This window comes from Crotalus tigris, unplaced genomic scaffold (genome assembly GCF_016545835.1).
Source record: "Crotalus tigris isolate CLP2741 ecotype Arizona unplaced genomic scaffold, ASM1654583v1 scf7180000019504.1669754, whole genome shotgun sequence".
In the NCBI taxonomy this organism is placed as follows: domain Eukaryota; kingdom Metazoa; phylum Chordata; class Lepidosauria; order Squamata; family Viperidae; genus Crotalus; species Crotalus tigris.
The window spans coordinates 1,504,432-1,522,008 of NW_024097569.1; the positions used below are offsets into that span (position 1 = coordinate 1,504,432).

At 44.3% G+C, this 17,577-nt stretch overlaps 1 protein-coding gene across 2 annotated transcripts in view; it reads right to left on the bottom strand.

The window, feature by feature from the left end:
• RUNX3 (RUNX family transcription factor 3) overlaps positions 1 to 17,577 on the bottom strand; it is a 104,188-nt gene that overhangs the window by 31,131 nt on the left and 55,480 nt on the right. The window lies entirely within an intron of this gene.

Below are 17,577 nucleotides of genomic sequence, written 5' to 3' on the forward strand. Positions count from 1 at the left end.
TACAGAGCAGAAGGGGGGTTGGGGGTAAAGCCCTGGAAAGAAAGAGGAAGAAAACATTTGACCTTCATACTAATTGGATAATGTGAGATATGATGGCTAATTTAGGGAGGGAAGGTGCTGATAATTTAACTGCTCAGAGGAAGAGAACTTAGATCCTAGCATCCCTCCGTTGTGCCTGTGCTGACATTTTGATTCAATAAAAGACTTTTAGGAAAATAAATGCCTGGAAGTTCTTTGAAATGTTTCATTAGCCGGAACCATAACAGAAGCACCTACCACTTCTGAAGGCAAGCTATTCCACTGGTTAATTGTCCTCACTGTTAGGAAGTTTCTCCTTAATTCCAGGTTGTTTCTCTCCTTGATTACTTTCCATCCATTGCTTCTTGTCCTGCCTTGTGGTGCTTTGGAGAATAATTTTACCCCCCTCTACTTTGTGGCAGCCCCTCAAATATTGGAATACTGCTATCGTCACCCCTACTCCTTCTTTTCTCTAGACTAGCCATTCCCAAATCCTGCAACCGTTCTTCATATGTTTTTGTCTCCAGGCCCTTAATCATCTTAGTTGCACTTCTTTGCACTTTTTCCAAAATCTCAACATCTTTTTTGTAATAATGTGGTGACCAAAACTGCTAAGCAAATGGTTTTAAATCAACGACTACCTGTACTATCTAGTCTAGTACAATCACCAACTGAGAGTTTAATAGGTGGGTGTGGATTTGAACTCAGGTCTCTGCAATCTGCTTCCAACTCTCCAACCGTGATACCACACCATGGCCCTTCATAGGGTGCAAGAAACGGAGGGCCTAGCCAGTGGTGGCGAACCTATGGCACGCGTGCCAGAGACGGCACTCAGAGCCCTCTCTGTGGGCACGCACGCCGTCACCCCAGCCCCACCTCCCCCTGTGTCCCCTCATCAGCAGCCCCTCTGAGGAGAGTTGCCCTTGGGCGTGGCCTGCGCGGAACAGCACAGCCAAGAACATGGCAGCCGGGCAGCAGGGACAAGACTCCGCCCTCATGCCCCGTCACATGCAGATGTTGTTGCAGGGTGCGGGCAGAGGGCGTGGCTGCCATGGCACTGCTGGGCCACCTGGGTGATCTGCGGGTGGCCCGGCGGGATGGGGCAGGGGCAGAGAGGGGGCGGGGCAGTATTTGGGGACTCGGTCTCTAAAAGGTTCACCATCACTGGCCTAGGCTCCTGGAGGCATCCTGGAGGTTCAACACTGCTGAGTTCTTGTTGAATGACTTTCATAACGTCAACCAGGTTCTATTTTTGCTTCCCTTTGTGCACGCAATATTTGCATCCTTTGCAAGATGCAGCTTGTGAAAACTATCCCTGGAAGTATCCCAAGCCAAAGAAATGTGGCAAAAAAAAAGTCCCATTCGGCCCTTGGCCATGTATTTGTGGTGAAGGCAATTCCCTCGGAGAGAAATCCTTGCAAAACAGCTGCTACAGTCTAGGCAGCCCAATCAACATTGTGTAACAGAATTAATCTCCAGGGCCCTTCTGATATTGCGGTTAAGGCTTTAGACTGGGGAGATCCATGACAAAGCCCACCTTCTCTGTGGAAGTTTACTGGGAGACCCTGGACCAGTCATTCTTTCTCAATCCAGCCTACTCACAGGGTTGTTGTTTGGGAGAGAAACTGCAGGAGGCTGTTTGCAGCTTTTTGCTCCTGCTCACAAGGAATAAATAAATGCATGCATTCTCTTCAGTTAATTTTTTTTTATGTCTTTATTCTTGTTGTACAGTATTTATAGCTAGTCCTTTACTTACAATATTCATTTAGTGACCTTTCTAAGTTACAACAGCAATGGAAAAGTGACTTATGGCTGGTTTTCATACTTACGACCATGGCAGCATCCCTATGGTCCCGTGATAAAAAATTCAGGCCCTTGGCAACTGGCATGTATTTATGACCATTGCTGAACTATGCTGGGATCATCTGATCACCATTTGTAACCTTCCCAGCTGGCTTCTGACAAGCAAAGTCAATGGGGTAAGACAGACTTGCTTATTGACCTCATAATTCACTTAATGACTGCAGTGGTTTGCTTAACAACTGGGGCAAAACAGGTTGAAAATGTGGCAAAACTCATTTAAAAATTGCCTTGCTTAGCAATTGAAATGTTGGGCTTACTGTACTTTCCGGCGTATAAGATGACTTTCTAAAGGGTTGAAATCAGCGCCGAAGTCAGGGGTCATCTTATACTCTGAGTCATCTTATACGCCGGAAATTACGGTAGTTTTGGCGTATGAGATGACTTTCTAGGAATGCAACTCGGTGCCGAAGTCGGGGGTCGTTTTATACGCCGAGTCGTCTTATACACTGGAAATTACGGTAGTTTCGGTGTATGAGACGACTTTCTAGGCATGCAACTCAGTGCTGAAGTCGGGGGTCGTTTTATACGTTGAGTCGTCTTATACACCAGAAATTACGGTAGTTTCGGCGTATGAGATGACTTTCTAGGCATGCAACTCAGTGCCGAAGTCGGGAGTCATCTTATATGCCGAGTCGTCTTATACACCGGAAATTACGGTAGTTTTGGCGTATGAGATGACTTTCTAGGAATGCAACTCGGTGCCGAAGTCGGGGGTCGTTTTATACGCCGAGTCGTCTTATACACTGGAAATTACGGTAGTTTCGGTGTATGAGACAACTTTCTAGGCATGCAACTCGGTGCTGAAGTCGGGGGTCGTTTTATACGTTGAGTCGTCTTATACACCGGAAATTACGGTAGTTTCGGCGTATGAGATGACTTTCTAGGCATGCAACTCGGTGTCGAAGTTGGGGGTTGTCTTATATGCCAGATCGCCTTATACGCTGGAAAATACGGTAATTGTGATTGTAAGTTGAGCACTAACTGCACCAGCTCTGAGCCTCTTCCTAGCAGTTATTTGTGTTTGGCTTTTAAGTTTCCCTCCAAAAAGTCGAGTTCCTTCTTCTGAGTTCTTTTAAACTGCCCGTCGTTCTGTGACTTTGACTTTGTTTTTACTTCAAAAACTTCCTTTTGGTCTTTAAGCTCCAAGTTACGGGCACCATTGTACGTATATGGATGAAAACCAGTGAAGGAGAGAACCAACCTAGAACTAAGGAGAAATTTCCTTTTCAAAAGCCAACTGGACTTTCTTTGTTTCTCCTTGAAGACGTTTCACTGCTCAACCAAGAAGCTTCTTGGGAAAGCACCTTTGGGACAACCATGACTGGATGATTTAGACCAGTGATGGCGAACCTTTTAGAGACCGAGTGCCCAAACTGCAACCCAAAACCCACTTATGCATCGTCGGGTGCCAGGGGTGTGTGGCCCATTGGGTGGGTGTGGCCCATTGGGTGGGCGTGGCTGCAGTGGAAACGGCAGATTGGGTGGGACTAAAAAGTTCAATCAATCAATTCCAACTTTGCAAAATCTTTTTTTCCCGCGAGAAGTTGAAATTGACTGATTGATTGAACCTTTGTTTTTTTGCACATGGCGGCAGAGGCCTAAAGTGAAAAGGTTTTATAAAACCCAGCTGAAGGCCTAGGACTGGGGCGACGGCACGCGTGCCCACAGAGAGGGCTCTGAGTGCCGCCTCTGGCACCCGTGCCATAGATTCGCCACCACTGACTTAGACCCTCCAACTCTGTTATTCTGTATAAGCCATTCTACCTCCGGTCTGTTCAAAGAAGGCAGAAGAGTCAGCAAAGAAACTCCGCTGGCTAAAAGAGCCAAGAAGCTACTGAATTTCTTCTCTTGGCAGCCACCAGTGGAATTCCAAAGGAAGGCAGCCAGTATTTTCAGAGTCTTCCCCCCTCCAACAACACAAGGCAAGCATGTTGGCTCCCCTTGCCCCAACGTCCCCTTAAGAAGATCTGTATCGCTACGACATCAAATGGCTGAAATGTTTTCCATCTGGAAGGATGGATGTGAATCTGATACGGCAAGCCATAATAAAAAACATGCTGGTCCTTTGGGGCAATGTGGAGACACGGAGAATGCAACCTCCGATGCTGGAAAGATACCTTTCAACCAGAGGAGGGGGGGGCAGATCTTGATCTACCGTTCATTGTTCAATCTCCTGGAGATCCATCTTAGATTACAAAGGTTGCCTGGTGTCCAGGAGCTAACGAGAGCAATGACGAATCGACCGCCGATTCTATTTTCCCCACATCCTTGCTCCATAAGGCGGGAAAGGATTAAGGGGACACCCCCCCCTCTCCAGAACCCAGCAAGATAATTTCTTTCCAAAAACTCCTCTCTTTTCCTCTCTTTTCCACCTGAGTGGAACCATAAAACAAAATACCAGGTAATATAATTATGGTGTATTGTGGTGTGCCCTGAGCCTCCTGCTCTGTTTTTAAAGAAACCTCAGAATGAGTTGTCAACCCACTGCAGCCGAGCAGAACACAATTTTCTTATAGGATTGTGCAAAGCTTTGGATCAGATGCCCCAAAGATATCTGAAGCACAATGGAGTGTGTGAAAATCGCACTGGTCTGCATCTTGGCTGCAGGCTGGAAGGTGTGTTTGTGCTCTGAAGGGCTGCATCATTTCTTCATTTTCATTTCGTTTCTCTTCTCTTAGTTTTTCTCTCTGACCCTGGGCTGGATAATATATGGAAGACTTTGTAGTAGTATTACTGCCTGCACAGTTTCAGCTAGCCTTTAAATCAGGCTGAATAGTTTAACCTACTAGAAAAGTGGTCCTCGACTTACCACCATTGACTTTGCTTATTAGAAGGCTGCAAAAGGTGAACACGTGACCCCAAGATATTGCAACCGTCATAAATACACGCCAGTGGCCCAGCGTCCGAATTTTGATCACGTGAATGTGGGGATGCTGCAACAGTCTTCAGTCTGAAAAATGGTCCTAAGTCACTTTTCTCAGTGGCATTGTAACTTCGAACCGTCACAGTCCTTGACTGACAATCACTCATTTAGTGACCATTCAAAGTCACAACAGAACTGAAAAAGTGTCTCATAACCGATCCTCACACTTATGACCTTCGCAGCATCCTCACAGTCACGTGGTCAGAATTCGGGCACTTGAAAACCGGCATGTATTCACGAGGGTTGCAGCGTTCCAGGGTCATGTGATCACCATTTGCAATCTTCCCAACTGGCTTCCGACAAGCCAAACCAAGGGGTGCGGAGAGCTGGATTTCCTTAACAACTTCATGGTTTAATTAACAACTGCAGCAAATTGCTCAACAACCCTGGTGGAAAAAGGTCATCAAATTGGGTGTGACTCACTTAACAACCTTCCATTGTCCCAATTGCAGTAATAAGTCAAGGACTATAGCTATATAGATATATATGTTTTCTGAGGTGCTGCTAGAAGCACGAAGCCAAAAACACCTGCCTGAAGATGACGAATGGGACTTTGTCGAAACGTCGCCAAGACACTTCCAATTTTACGCGGGAGAAAACCCGAATAACCAAAGACCTACATATACCATACTTTCCGGCGTATAAGACGACTTTCGCAAGCGTTAAAATCGGCGCCGAAGTTGGGAGTCGTCTTATATGCCGAGTCGTCTTATATGCCAGAAATAATGGTAGTTTCCGGCGTATAAGATGACTTTCTAGGCATGCGACTCAGCGCTGAAGATAGGGGTCGTCTTATACGCCAGAATATACGGTATATATGTGTGTGTGTGTGTGTGTGTGTGTGTGTGTGTGTGTTTTCTGAGGTTTTCGCGGGTGCTTGTATGTAGGTCTTTGGTTATTTGGGTTTTCTCTCGCGTAAAATTGGAAGTGTCTTGGCAATGTTTCGATGAAGTCTCATTCGTCATCTTCAGGCTGGTGTTTTCGGCTTCGTGCTTCTAGCAGCACGAAGCATGAAGCACAAAGCTGAAAACACCAGCCTGAAGATGACAAATGGGACTTCGTCGAAACGTCGCCAAGACACTTCCAATTTTACGCGTGGGAAAACCCGAATAACCAAAGACCTACACACACACACACACACACACACACACAATTTCCCATGATATATCTGGCCTGTGATATTGAGATCTGACAAGAGCTTTTTATCCATCAAAATAATTCAAGAAGAAGCCGCTTCTCCAGCATTCAGGAAGGTCTGCCTCCTCCAGATAAATAGTCTGTGGTGAGACGGGGAAGGGAAGGGGGGGGAGGAGGGGGAGGGGGAGGTGGAAGAAAAGGGCCTAAGGAATTTCATAATGACAAACTGATCAAAAGACTTAGCTATCAACATCATAGATACTGCGGGGTGGGGGAGGGAGAGGAGTAAATACTGTAAAGTTTCTTCAGAAGAAAGAGGCTGTAAGCAAGGGGAATCTGCTTCTTGTTACCACAATCAACTTATCCAGATTCATTAATATGCCAAATGAATGGAGGAAATTAATTTCTGTAGCTGCATCTGTATTTAATCTATAGCAAACATCTTGTCCCTCTAATATATTATTTGCTTCTCCGGTGGTTGTTTTAGGACTGGCTGAAGGATCCTTCCTTCCTTCCTTCCTTCCTTCCTTCCTTCCTTCCTTCCTTCCTTCCTTCCTTCCTTCCTTCCTTCCTTCCCCTCCTTTTCCTTTCCTTCCCCTCCCCTTTCTTCTCCTCTCCTTCCTTCCTTCTCCTCTCCTCCCTTTCTTTTCCTTCCTTCCTTCCCCCTTCCTTCCCCCTCCCCTCCACTCCCCTCCCCTCCTCTCCCCTCCCCTCCTCTCCCCTCCCCTCCCCTCCCTTCCCTTCCCTTTCTTTTCCTTCCTTCCTTCCTTCCTTCCTTCCTTCCTTCCTTCCTTCCTTCCTTCCTTCCTTCTTTTCTTTCCTCTCCTTCTAGTTAAAGCAAGGAAGAAATACAGTGTGATGGCTGAGAACTTCATCAATTTATCTCTTCCCTACAATTTTTAGCTGCTTTTAGAAAAAGTGCAGCTCCATCAGAAAGAATTGTCCACCCCATCAATAACAGGGTATTCTTTTATTATTATTTTTGTCCTGTTTCCCAAGAGGTCTGATTTCCTTGGCTATACTTGTGCCTTTAAATACTCCATGCCTGCCTCTATTTAAAACCTGGTTGTAGCACACACACAGTGTTTGGAGGTCCTGAACAACCCACCCCCCCCCCAAATAAACCCTCCCCCTAGACTTTCTTGTTCACCCAAATCATGTGGGATGCATAATTTGTTTGGCTTGGGAAGGATTGAGAGAAAGGAGAACTTTATTGCAATTGTAAATTGAGCAGCTGATCCACTCTGCAGCATTTGGCTGATAGCTGCTGGAAAGAGATGGCTCTTTCGCGAGGGCATTTGTGTGTGGTTCCAAAGGAATGTAAAATGCAGAAGACACACTGTCTCCTTACATGGAACATGTCCACCACAGAGATCTCATTATCCACATGTTGGATGTGGGCCTACTCATACCATTTGAAAATGGAAATTGGTTTCTGTAAGATCTTTCTGCTTTCGGAGATGGATGCATAGATAGATGGATGGATGGATGGAAGGATGGATGGATGGAAGGAAGGGAGGAAGTTACAACTTCTCAAGGCTTGCAAATATTGCTCAGAGGTTCATATTTACTCTTCAGAGAAAAAGGAAGCAATAATATTTAACTAATGAGGGGGTGGGAGAGGAAAAAAATGGTTTTTCTCATGTGATGATTGGGACAAGCTTAAAAAATTAACATCGTTATCCTCTGTTCGTGTTTTGTAATGGATTGGCTGCAGTTCAAGAAACGAGATGCGTCATATTTGCAACAAGCCTTTTATGGAGGGAAGTTCCCACGATGCTGGCTCTCTTTTTTCCCCAGTCATGGGACAGCTGCCCCAGTGAGATCGGATACCCAAGGGCCCAGCACAATGACTCTTTGGTGGCTGGAAGGCAGAGAGCTCTCTTCTCTTGCGCCAGAGAGCGTCTCCCCTCTCCTTCGGCAGGAACCTGTCAGGATGAGGCGGGATCTTCCTCAATCTCATCCGAAAACGCCTGAGGGGCAAGTTTCTAAAAAGCCAGGTCTTCAATACCTCTTTTTTTGGGAGGAGGGGGGGATTCTTCATTTTTTTTTTTTTTTTTGCAAATCTCAAGGTCTGATTTGGCCTCCTACCCACATCCATTTGAATATTGAGGTATTTACATAGGTTGCTTAAAAGATATAGTGTAAGTTTGCAAGCAAATGTAAGTGAACAAAGTTCTCCCCCAACTGTCTCACACGGTAATATGTCGTCCATAAACAATCCCGTGGCTGTCCAAGTGTGTGATAATTTCTTCTCCAATAGAACATTTCTAGCTCAGAACTGAATTGTGGGGTCCCTGGTCCTCTCCGAGACTGGTTGTTTTCTTGCAGACGTTTTATTACCCAACTAGGTAACATCATCAGTGCGTCATATTTACAACAAGGAACGGTTGCTAGAATTGGGTATGTCTAGTTTAACGAAGAGAAGGACAAGGGGGGATATGATAGCAGTATTCCAATATCTCAGGGGCTGCCATAAAGAAGAGGGAATTAAGCTATTTTCCAAAGCACCTGAAGGCAGGACAAGAAGCAACGGGTGTAAACTAATCAAGGAGAGAAGCAACCTAGAACTAAGGAGAAACTTCCTGACAGTGAGAACAATTAATCAGTGGAACAGCCTGCCTCCAGAAGCAGTAAATGCTCCAACACTGGAAGTTTTTAAGAAGAGACTGGACAGCCATTTGTCCGAAATGGTGTAGGGTTTCCTGCCTGAGCAGGGGGTTGGATTAGATGACCTCCAAGGTCCCTTCCAACTTTACTACTACTACTATTATTATTAAGCCTTTAATTGAGTAATAAACTAATTTATTCCCCCTTATAGATACATGGATGTATGCCATTATGCCATCTTCACTGTCCAGGGAAAAAATCAAGTCTGTTTTAATCCATTTCTTTCCTTTTCTGTCATAGTTTTTCATTAGGGGTTGCTGAACAGTTGTATCTTAGCAGGAAATAAATAGCATAGCAAAATGCAGACGGAAGCTGACAATCGGTTCTTTCTGTTCCAAGGAAAAGAAAAATAATCCTAGTGCTTTTGGAATCTGAGATTTGTGACTCCCTGGAGCAAATTGTCTCGATTGCTATTTGAATGCAGATTACATGGTGCAAGTGCACTGTAAGAATAAGCTTAAAAGAGTTGGGTTGACTTAATTACCTGAAATGCATGTATCAACCACCATCTTCCACTGCCTTGGTGCGGTTGTGATCATACAATGCAAATGGGAGATATAGCATCATGCCTCATCTTACTGGGAGGATCACAGATAAGTATGCAATGAGAAAAGATACTATCAAAATGAAGCACTGTGGCAGGTATGTGGATTTAACAGATATGGCCAATAGTTCTTGGAATACTGGTTAGCTTCTTGTTTCACTTCAGTTGCTTTCTGCAGATTATTCCTGATTTTACACAGGGATAATGCAAACTTCTGAGTGCTACATGCTGAGGCCTGAAGTGGTTTGGAATGGGTTGTATTGGTCTTGTTAGTCACTCCTGATCTGCAGTAAAAGGAAGAAGTGTCTACTTGCTGGAAACAACCAGATGTTCAACCAGCTTATATTTATGTCTTGAACAGTGGCTGGACCTGTGGATATGATCAGGCTTTCATGTGGAACTGTACACCGTGACAGCCTACAGTTGTAATCTTTTGCACATTGAGCACAGTGGCTGAAACTATAAGTGCAGGCCCAGTCATAATCACTTGGCATCTCAGCTTGGTACCAGCTACAGCTTAAAGAAACTGGATTCTCTCAGCTGTGAGGGAGCTATCTAAATTTTACACAGATGTACCCAGGTTTACATCTTGCAAATCAATAAGCAAACTGGAATGCATCTGTGCACAGAATTCTGCACTTTTTTAAATTTTGCAGTAGAGTTTTGCCATGCAGAAAATATGCATGTATTAAGCAAGCAGACAGACGGACAGAGGAAAGAATGCGCAAACATGAATATATTAGAGTTAAGTATAAATAAATTACAGAAAAACCTGAGGTTTGAAGACGTGTAATTCCCTATTTAGGAGCGGGTGGGGGGAAGGGGGGGGATGGAAACAGAAAATAATGTAAAGAGGACAAAGTATTTCAAAAGGCAGTGAAAACTGTTGTCCAAGCCAAACAAACAAACACGCTGGCTGGAGATTTCTAAGAGTTGGAAGTCCACACAACTTAAAGTTGTCAAGTTTGAAAAACACTTAGAAAATATTTGGTTAACTGGCCATTTAGAACAAGGATCTCCAACACCCAGGCCACAGACTGGCACAGTTCCAGGAAGCAGGCTGCAAGTGAAGCCCCATCTGAGCACGCACAAGAGCCAGGCCGCATGTGAAATCTGGTCCACGGAAAAACTGCCCTGGGCACCCAAAAGGTTGGGACCGCTGATATATATACTAAATATTTTGGTGAGATGAGAACTTCTCTTGGTTATCATAAAATCTCTGTTCTGTGTTCATTTCTGGGAAATATTACTAGGGAAGGTGGAAGAGCTTTCCCAGAAAGAAAGATGGAACATCTTGAAGGAACTACTCAGGTGCAATCATGGAAGAGGGCCAGATTAGATAAAAACATCAAGCTAGACTTTGATAGATGAGTGGGGAGAAGCAAAGCAATTTAGGTTTAGCAAACGCTTTTAGGGCACAAATCTGCATTTGTTTACTACGGGTTAATCTTCTAGCTCTGGATTTTTCAGCCGTTTTTACTCCCTTTTCAGAGGGCTAAGGAAAAATAGAATTTGCATCAAGCCTAACACCAGCCATTCTGCTCCAGCCACCTCTTTGGAAACACAATTTGGATCAAAGGGAACAGTGAGAACACTTCAGCTAATTTCTTCACCTCCAAAAGAGGACAAGCCTTCATTTCAGAGCAGTGTTTTTCAAACATGCTGGTTGGGGATTTCTGGGGGTTGAAGTCCACACATCTTTAAATTGCCATGTTTGAACCCTTTCTCAATCTGGTGCTCTTTAGCCATTGCTAGCTCTTTGAGGTAATCCAGACAAGAACACACCCAGGAGTTCTAGATCTATCTAAGTTTGCATTAACAGAATCTTGCAAGTATCCCTGCCCCCCCTTCACCTTTACAGTCTAAGAAACTAGGGAGGGTCCCGTCTGAGATGTTTGCCATGATCCCACTTCTTCAGTTGTCCCTTATCTAACTCTTGGTTAGTCTGTGGCTCTTTCTCCCAAGGTTGTTCCCACGTGCCATTACGCCATATTGAGATTCTTCCACAGTTGATGATCACACCTTCCCTCCAGCAGAACTCAAATTATGTTCTGAACATTATAGCTCGAGGTTTTCTTTCCACGTGTGCTGGGATGACAGGTCCAAGAACACTGGCTGGGCATTCTGGAATATATAATCACATCACATCTAGAGAGTTCCAAGCTAAAAAAAAAGAGTGGTCTTCAGCAAGGCGTTCTACAGAGGTTGCATGGAAGTCTTAATTGGAAGTCTGTTGATGTCGGTTCCATTGTGGGGCATGAATTTGGAACAACACAAATAGATCTCTGTGTGTTTAAAGGCTGGGAAAGTAACAGGGATGGAGCCATGACAGTTGCTTGGGGCTGAGAAATCCCTGCAGCACTGAAGCGGAGAAACAGAGTGGGAGGAAGCCTGCAGATGGCACTGTAAGACTAATTATAACGGCTACAATCTATGGAAGATGTGATAGACAAAGATAAGTTTTGATCCAGGGATAATTTCCCACAGGGAGAGAGAAGCTACTCACTGGAGCAGCTGACCCACTAAGAGCTTCTTCTATGTTATGTGTTTCTTTTTTTTCTTGCATGGTAGGCTCTTGAGGGTGACGATGAGTGGTGCATGTAAAACAGTTGTGAGACACTAAGAGCCATCCAGATGTGACTGGGCTCCCAATATTCTAATACCCCAGCCATCGTGGTTAATTGTGAAGGCTGTTCAGTAAACCAGCATACAGATATCCATAGGACAATCACTCTTGAAGTAGGACAATGTTTCTGCCGTTTTTCCAAATAGACCCCTGGATTAGGCCAATCCCAGAGTGGTATTACATATCTATTCTGAAATCATATTTGATCGAGGCCTGCTCCCTAGGATGGATGAATGGGTGGGTGGGGCAGAGAGAGGGAGGGGGAGAGAGAGAGAGAGAGAGAGAGAGAGAGAGATAGGGAGAGAGAGGGGGGAGGGAGGGAGGGAGGGAGGGAGGGAGGGAGGAAGGAAGAAAGAAAGAAAGAAAGAAAGAAAGAAAGAAAGAAAGAAAGAAAGAAAGAAAGAAAGAAAGAAAGAAAGAAAGAAAGAAAGAAAGAAAGAAAGAAAGAAAGAAAGAAAGAAAGATTCATTTGTGGGTCTGCCAATTTTTCATCTGCTGATTGTAACTAGCTTTTAAGTGGGGCTACATGATCTGGGCTGCAAAAGTCTGAATGACCGCTGGATGACAGCCAACAGTTACCTATATCTTTCTGTTGCCATCTATAGGTCTTCTAGATTTCTCCAGTCAAGATCCCAGAGGGTTGCTTGGAGTAGCAGCTCCATATGCAAATCTGTCAAAACCGCTGGGGTTCAGCTCCTTGTCAAAAAACCTCCAGGGGCTAGCCTTGCAAGTCAAGCTATTCATAGAGACAACAAGGCTTTGCTTCGGGGCCAGAGCTGGTTCCCATCAATTATATGAGATTTTAGAATTTCCTTTGATATTTTAAATGCCACGAGCACTGCTGATGCTTTGCTGTCATTTCACACCATGTTCTGATTATGCTGCATCATTTTAAGTTTATTCTAAACTAGCCTGAAATTAAGGAGTAAGTGTGTGTGTGTGTGTGTGTGTATGTGTGTATGTATATGTGTGTATGTGTATATGTGTGTGTGTGTGTGTGTGTGTGTGTGTGTGTGTGTGTTTGTAGGTCTTTGGTTATTTGGGTTTTCTCCCGTGTCAAATTGGAATTGTCTTGGCGATGTTTCGACGAAGTCCCATTCATCATCTTTAGGCTGGTGTTTTCGGCTTCGTGCTTCTAGGAGCAATATGTGTGTGTGTGTGTGTGTGTGTGTGTGTGTGTGTGTGTGTGTGTGTGTGTGTGTGTATGCATGCATGCATGCATGCATGCATGCATGCATGTATATAAAAACAGAAAGTAAATTTATAAATCAGTCAGGAGCTTAATTTTTCCCCTAGTACCCTTCTGGGAAAAAAGTATTATCTGCACCTCCATGGATGGAGTGGAATAATAAAAGAAGACAGAAGAAAATGAAATTTCAGCAGGGTCAGGCAGTGATAATGGTTTCCAGCTAACACCATGCATCTCATGAAACAGTCTACAGTCTGAGACCTTACGCAATAATAAATATTGCATAAATATTAAAACAGCTTTCCTAGGTCTGGGTGCCTTAGAGATGCTGCCATTCCTTTTCCAGATTTTTTTTTAGCAAAGGCCATCCTGGTTGTAGGATTCTGGGAGCTGAGGATCTGGAGGACTGAAGAGGAGTTGGTTGACAGTGTCACAAGATCACTATAATTTAAGCTATTCCAGGGGTTCTTTGTTGTTTTTGCAATAACAAATTAACACAGCTACTTCCTTTGAAACAAAAAAGCATTAAAGAGGCCTAAGTACTCATGATTACATTTGTTCATTAAGCTGTAAATGACATCACTCCCTTAAACAAAAACAACAACAAAAAAAAGCGCAAAGAATTTTTGAATTAGCTTCGCCAACCTGATGTTGGGATTCAGCTCCCAGATTTCTCTAGCCAGCCCAGTTGGGGGATTCTGGGAATTATTGACACCTATGTCTTCAGGGCATTAAATTAATAATGTGCAATCTATTCCATGGAATCATTCCCTAATGATGGATTAATTAATTAAAATGCTTCAAAGGGCTCTGGCTAAGGCAATGAGAAAGGGGTAATCCATGAAGGGGAACCAATGTGGATTTTAAACATTTATTGTTAAGCATTTATTGCAATTCACGTTCCCTTCCCTACTTTAAATAGAATCTAGTTGCCTAGCTATGATCTGCTGTTTTTGCTTCTCCTCCTCTTTCTCTTCTTTTTTGGGAAATTGCTCATCTACCTGTATGCCACTCCCCTTCCTCCTACCTGTTTAATTATTTATTTGGTGAATTTATATGCTGCCCATCTCATTGTCAAGCAACTCTGGGCTGTTACCTAGTCTAGGAAGCAAAGCATCTGCAAGAAAACAACCAGAGAGCACCAAGGACCCCACAGTTCAACCTTGAACTACAAATATTCTGTTAAATTATAAATTCTAATGGGAAACAGAAGGAGAACATACTCCATGCGTGAGTGTGTTCATATTAAAACTATTTAATTTTTAACATATATTTTAAAGGGAAATCAAACCGCATTTTGTTTTTGGCCTCCAAACGCTGGTGTAACACTCAGATTAAACGTGAGCCTCGGCCAGAAAAAAAAAAAGGCCTGATCTTAAGTCAGTTTTGTCCTTTTTGGGAGTTGGACAATTGTTTCGAAACTCAAGTTTCAAAGAAAGAACAGCCTTCTCCAGTTGGGCATCTGGTGCAAGTACTGAGATACCTGCAGCATTTCCAACCAGCCAATGATCAAGCTGACTGGCAATTCTGGTTGGTTCTATTTGTTTATTTATCTGTTTGTTACCTTTATATTCCACCTTTATTTTATATAAAGCAATGTGTATTCTTACAAGAATTGCTGGAGGTGGGTTGGGCTGAGAATGAGTGATTGGTCCAAAGTTACCCAAGTAGATGCTGTGCTTAAAACAGGACTAGAACTCATGGTCTCAAGGTCGTAATCAATACACCAAAATGACCATAAGCACAACAACTGGGTTAGAGAATGGTATTGGACAGTGATGGCGAACCTTTTAGAAACCGAGTACCCAAACTGCAACCCCAAACCCACTTATATATTGTTGGGTGCCGGATGGGCATGGCTCATTGGGTAGGTGTGGCCCATGGGGTGGGCATGGCCCATTGGGTGGGCGTGGCCCATTGGATGGGCGTGGCTGCGGTGGTAACGGCAGACTGGGTGGGACTAAAAAGTTCAATCAATCAATTCCAACTTTGCAAGATTTTTTTCCCCGTGAGAAGTTGAAATTGATTTGATTGATTTAACTTTTTTTTTTGCACACGGCGAAGGCCTAAAGCGAAAAGGTTTTATAAAACCCAGCTGAAGGCCTAAGACTGGGGCAACGGCACGCGTGCCTACAGAGGGGGCTCTGTGTGCTACCTATGGCACACGTGCCATAGGTTCGCCACCACGGGTGTTGGAGAAAACTCCCGAGGATAACATGGACTGTCAAGAAAACAAACAAATGGATCATCAAGCCAGCCAGCCAGAGTTCTTACTCAAAGCCCAAATGAGCAGGCTCAAATTATCCTCCTTTGAATACATTACATGAAGACCGAGCTCTCCAGTGTTGGAAGAAAAGAAGAAGAGGACAACCAGCAAGCAAGGTGGATGGACCCAGTTTCAGTGGTCATAGTGTTCCCTTTGAACCTGAGGGACCAGGTTAGAACAGACTGTCATGAAAAAAATCTATTTATGTTGTCACTGAGAGTCAACAATATCTTGATGACATCTAATCAATCAACTAATACAGGTAGGACTGTAAGTGCATTAGTAATAGTAATAGTAGTAAAGTTGGAAGGGACCTTGGAGGTCATCTAGTCCAACCCCCTGCTCAGGCAGGAAACCCTACACCATTTCGGACAAATGGCTGTCCAGTCTCTTCTTAAAAACTTCCAGTGTTGGAGCATTTACTGCTTCTGGAGGCAAGCTGTTCCACTGATTAATTGTTCTCACTGTCAGGAAGTTTCTCCTTAGTTCTAGGTTGCTTCTCTCCTTGATTCGTTTCCACCCGTTGCTTCTTGTCCTGCCTTCAGGCGCTTTGGAGAATAGCTTGATTCCCTCTTCTTTATGGCAGCCCCTGAGATATTGGAACACTGCTATCATATCCCCCCTTGTCCTTCTCTTCGTTAAACTAGACATACCAATTCTAGCAACCATTCCTTATATGTTTTAGCCTCCAGTCCCCTAATCATCTTTGTGGCTCTTCTTCATTGTGTAGAAAAGTTCCTATTTCAATTTCCCAAGTTTTCATTTTAGAAGATCTGGAGGACATAGGATAGAGTGGATTCCTGGCAAGACTGGGAAGAGATATTGACAATAACTGGACAAGATGTCTGCGTTGGTACAAGTTCAGAACCCTTTGCTTCTTTTCCCAAAGTGGATTCTACGGCACATAAGACTTATAAATAAACTCTGCGTTCAATTGGCTACAGAGGTTGCCTGTTATCTCTTTGAACGATCCTAGCCATACCCCCTTTTGGTATGGCTTTCTATACTGACACACATAGTTCTGCATAACTGGGACATCCCAATTATGTTGGGATGAAGGACAGCAAAAAAAAGTTCTCGAGAAGAAAAGGCGTCTTCCTATGTACACAGATGAGCAATCATTTTAGACTTCCATTCAAGAAGTATGACCAATTTATTCATATATATCCCCTGCTCGGCATAATATATTTGACAGCTAATTGCCATGACTAAAAGGCAATTAAAATAATAAAACCAGATGATCCAAGCAATTTATATATTAAAAAAATCCATAAAGCAGCAGCTGTGGAAAGAGAAAGAGAAAAAAAGAGGGCAAAATAGCAATGAAAGCTGTCACTTGAAGTTTATAACCTTTGACTGAGGGTTTAGGAGGATTAAACCAGATGCCTGAATCTTGCTCAGATTTAGATGGTATCCCTGAAGTGGGAATTCCAGAACTGGGAGTGGGGGATTGCCAAAAGAACCCATGAAGGCTCGACCTGTTCATAGACACACACTCCTGCTGAAAATCAACTAGCAAATCCCTGGGGCTGGTTCCTTCTTCTTTTTCATACACACCCCTCCCCCATGCTCTATGCCAGTGGTGGTGAACCTATGGCACGCGTGCCAGAGGTGGCACTCAGAGCTCTCTCTGTGGGCATGCGTACCATGCCCCAGAGATGGCAACCGTCCCTCTTCAACCAGCTGCCTACTAACTCACCGAGGTCCCACATGGCCAAATGCATCCCAGCACCCATGCGCTCGCTGGCCTCTGTGGGCAGGGGCTGATGGTGTCAGGCAGCAGCTGCCCCCGGCTCCTGCCTCACCTTGCCCTGTGACAATGGCACCCCGCCCTGTCTCGTCTTGCCTCACCTCACCCCACAGGACGAGCTTCCTGCCCACCGCCCCACCTGCCAGAGACCCCCTGGATGTCCTCCAACCCTGCCCGGCCCTCACAGGCTTCCTTCCCCACAAGCACCATCGAGGTGTTCATGCCCACCTTGGTCTCACCCACCCAATCTGCCACAACCACCACAGCCATGCCCACCCAGAGGGCTACACCCACCTGGCACCCGGCAATAAATAAGTGGGTTTGGGGTTGCAGTTTGGGCACTCTGTCTCTAAAAGTTTTGCCATCACTGCTCTATGCTCTCTGAAACATGTGCTTCGACCTAGGAAGAGGTCATATCAAAGATACTGTTAGTCCTGTGAGGTAGTCTAGACAAGAGGCACAACCAGGAAGACTAAGATCTATTTTTATAGTAAGGTTACATTAATAGAATCTTGCAAGACTGAAAGTATTAAAAGCCGTGGTGGCACAGTGGTTTGAATGCAATATTGCATGCTCATTCTGCCAACTGCC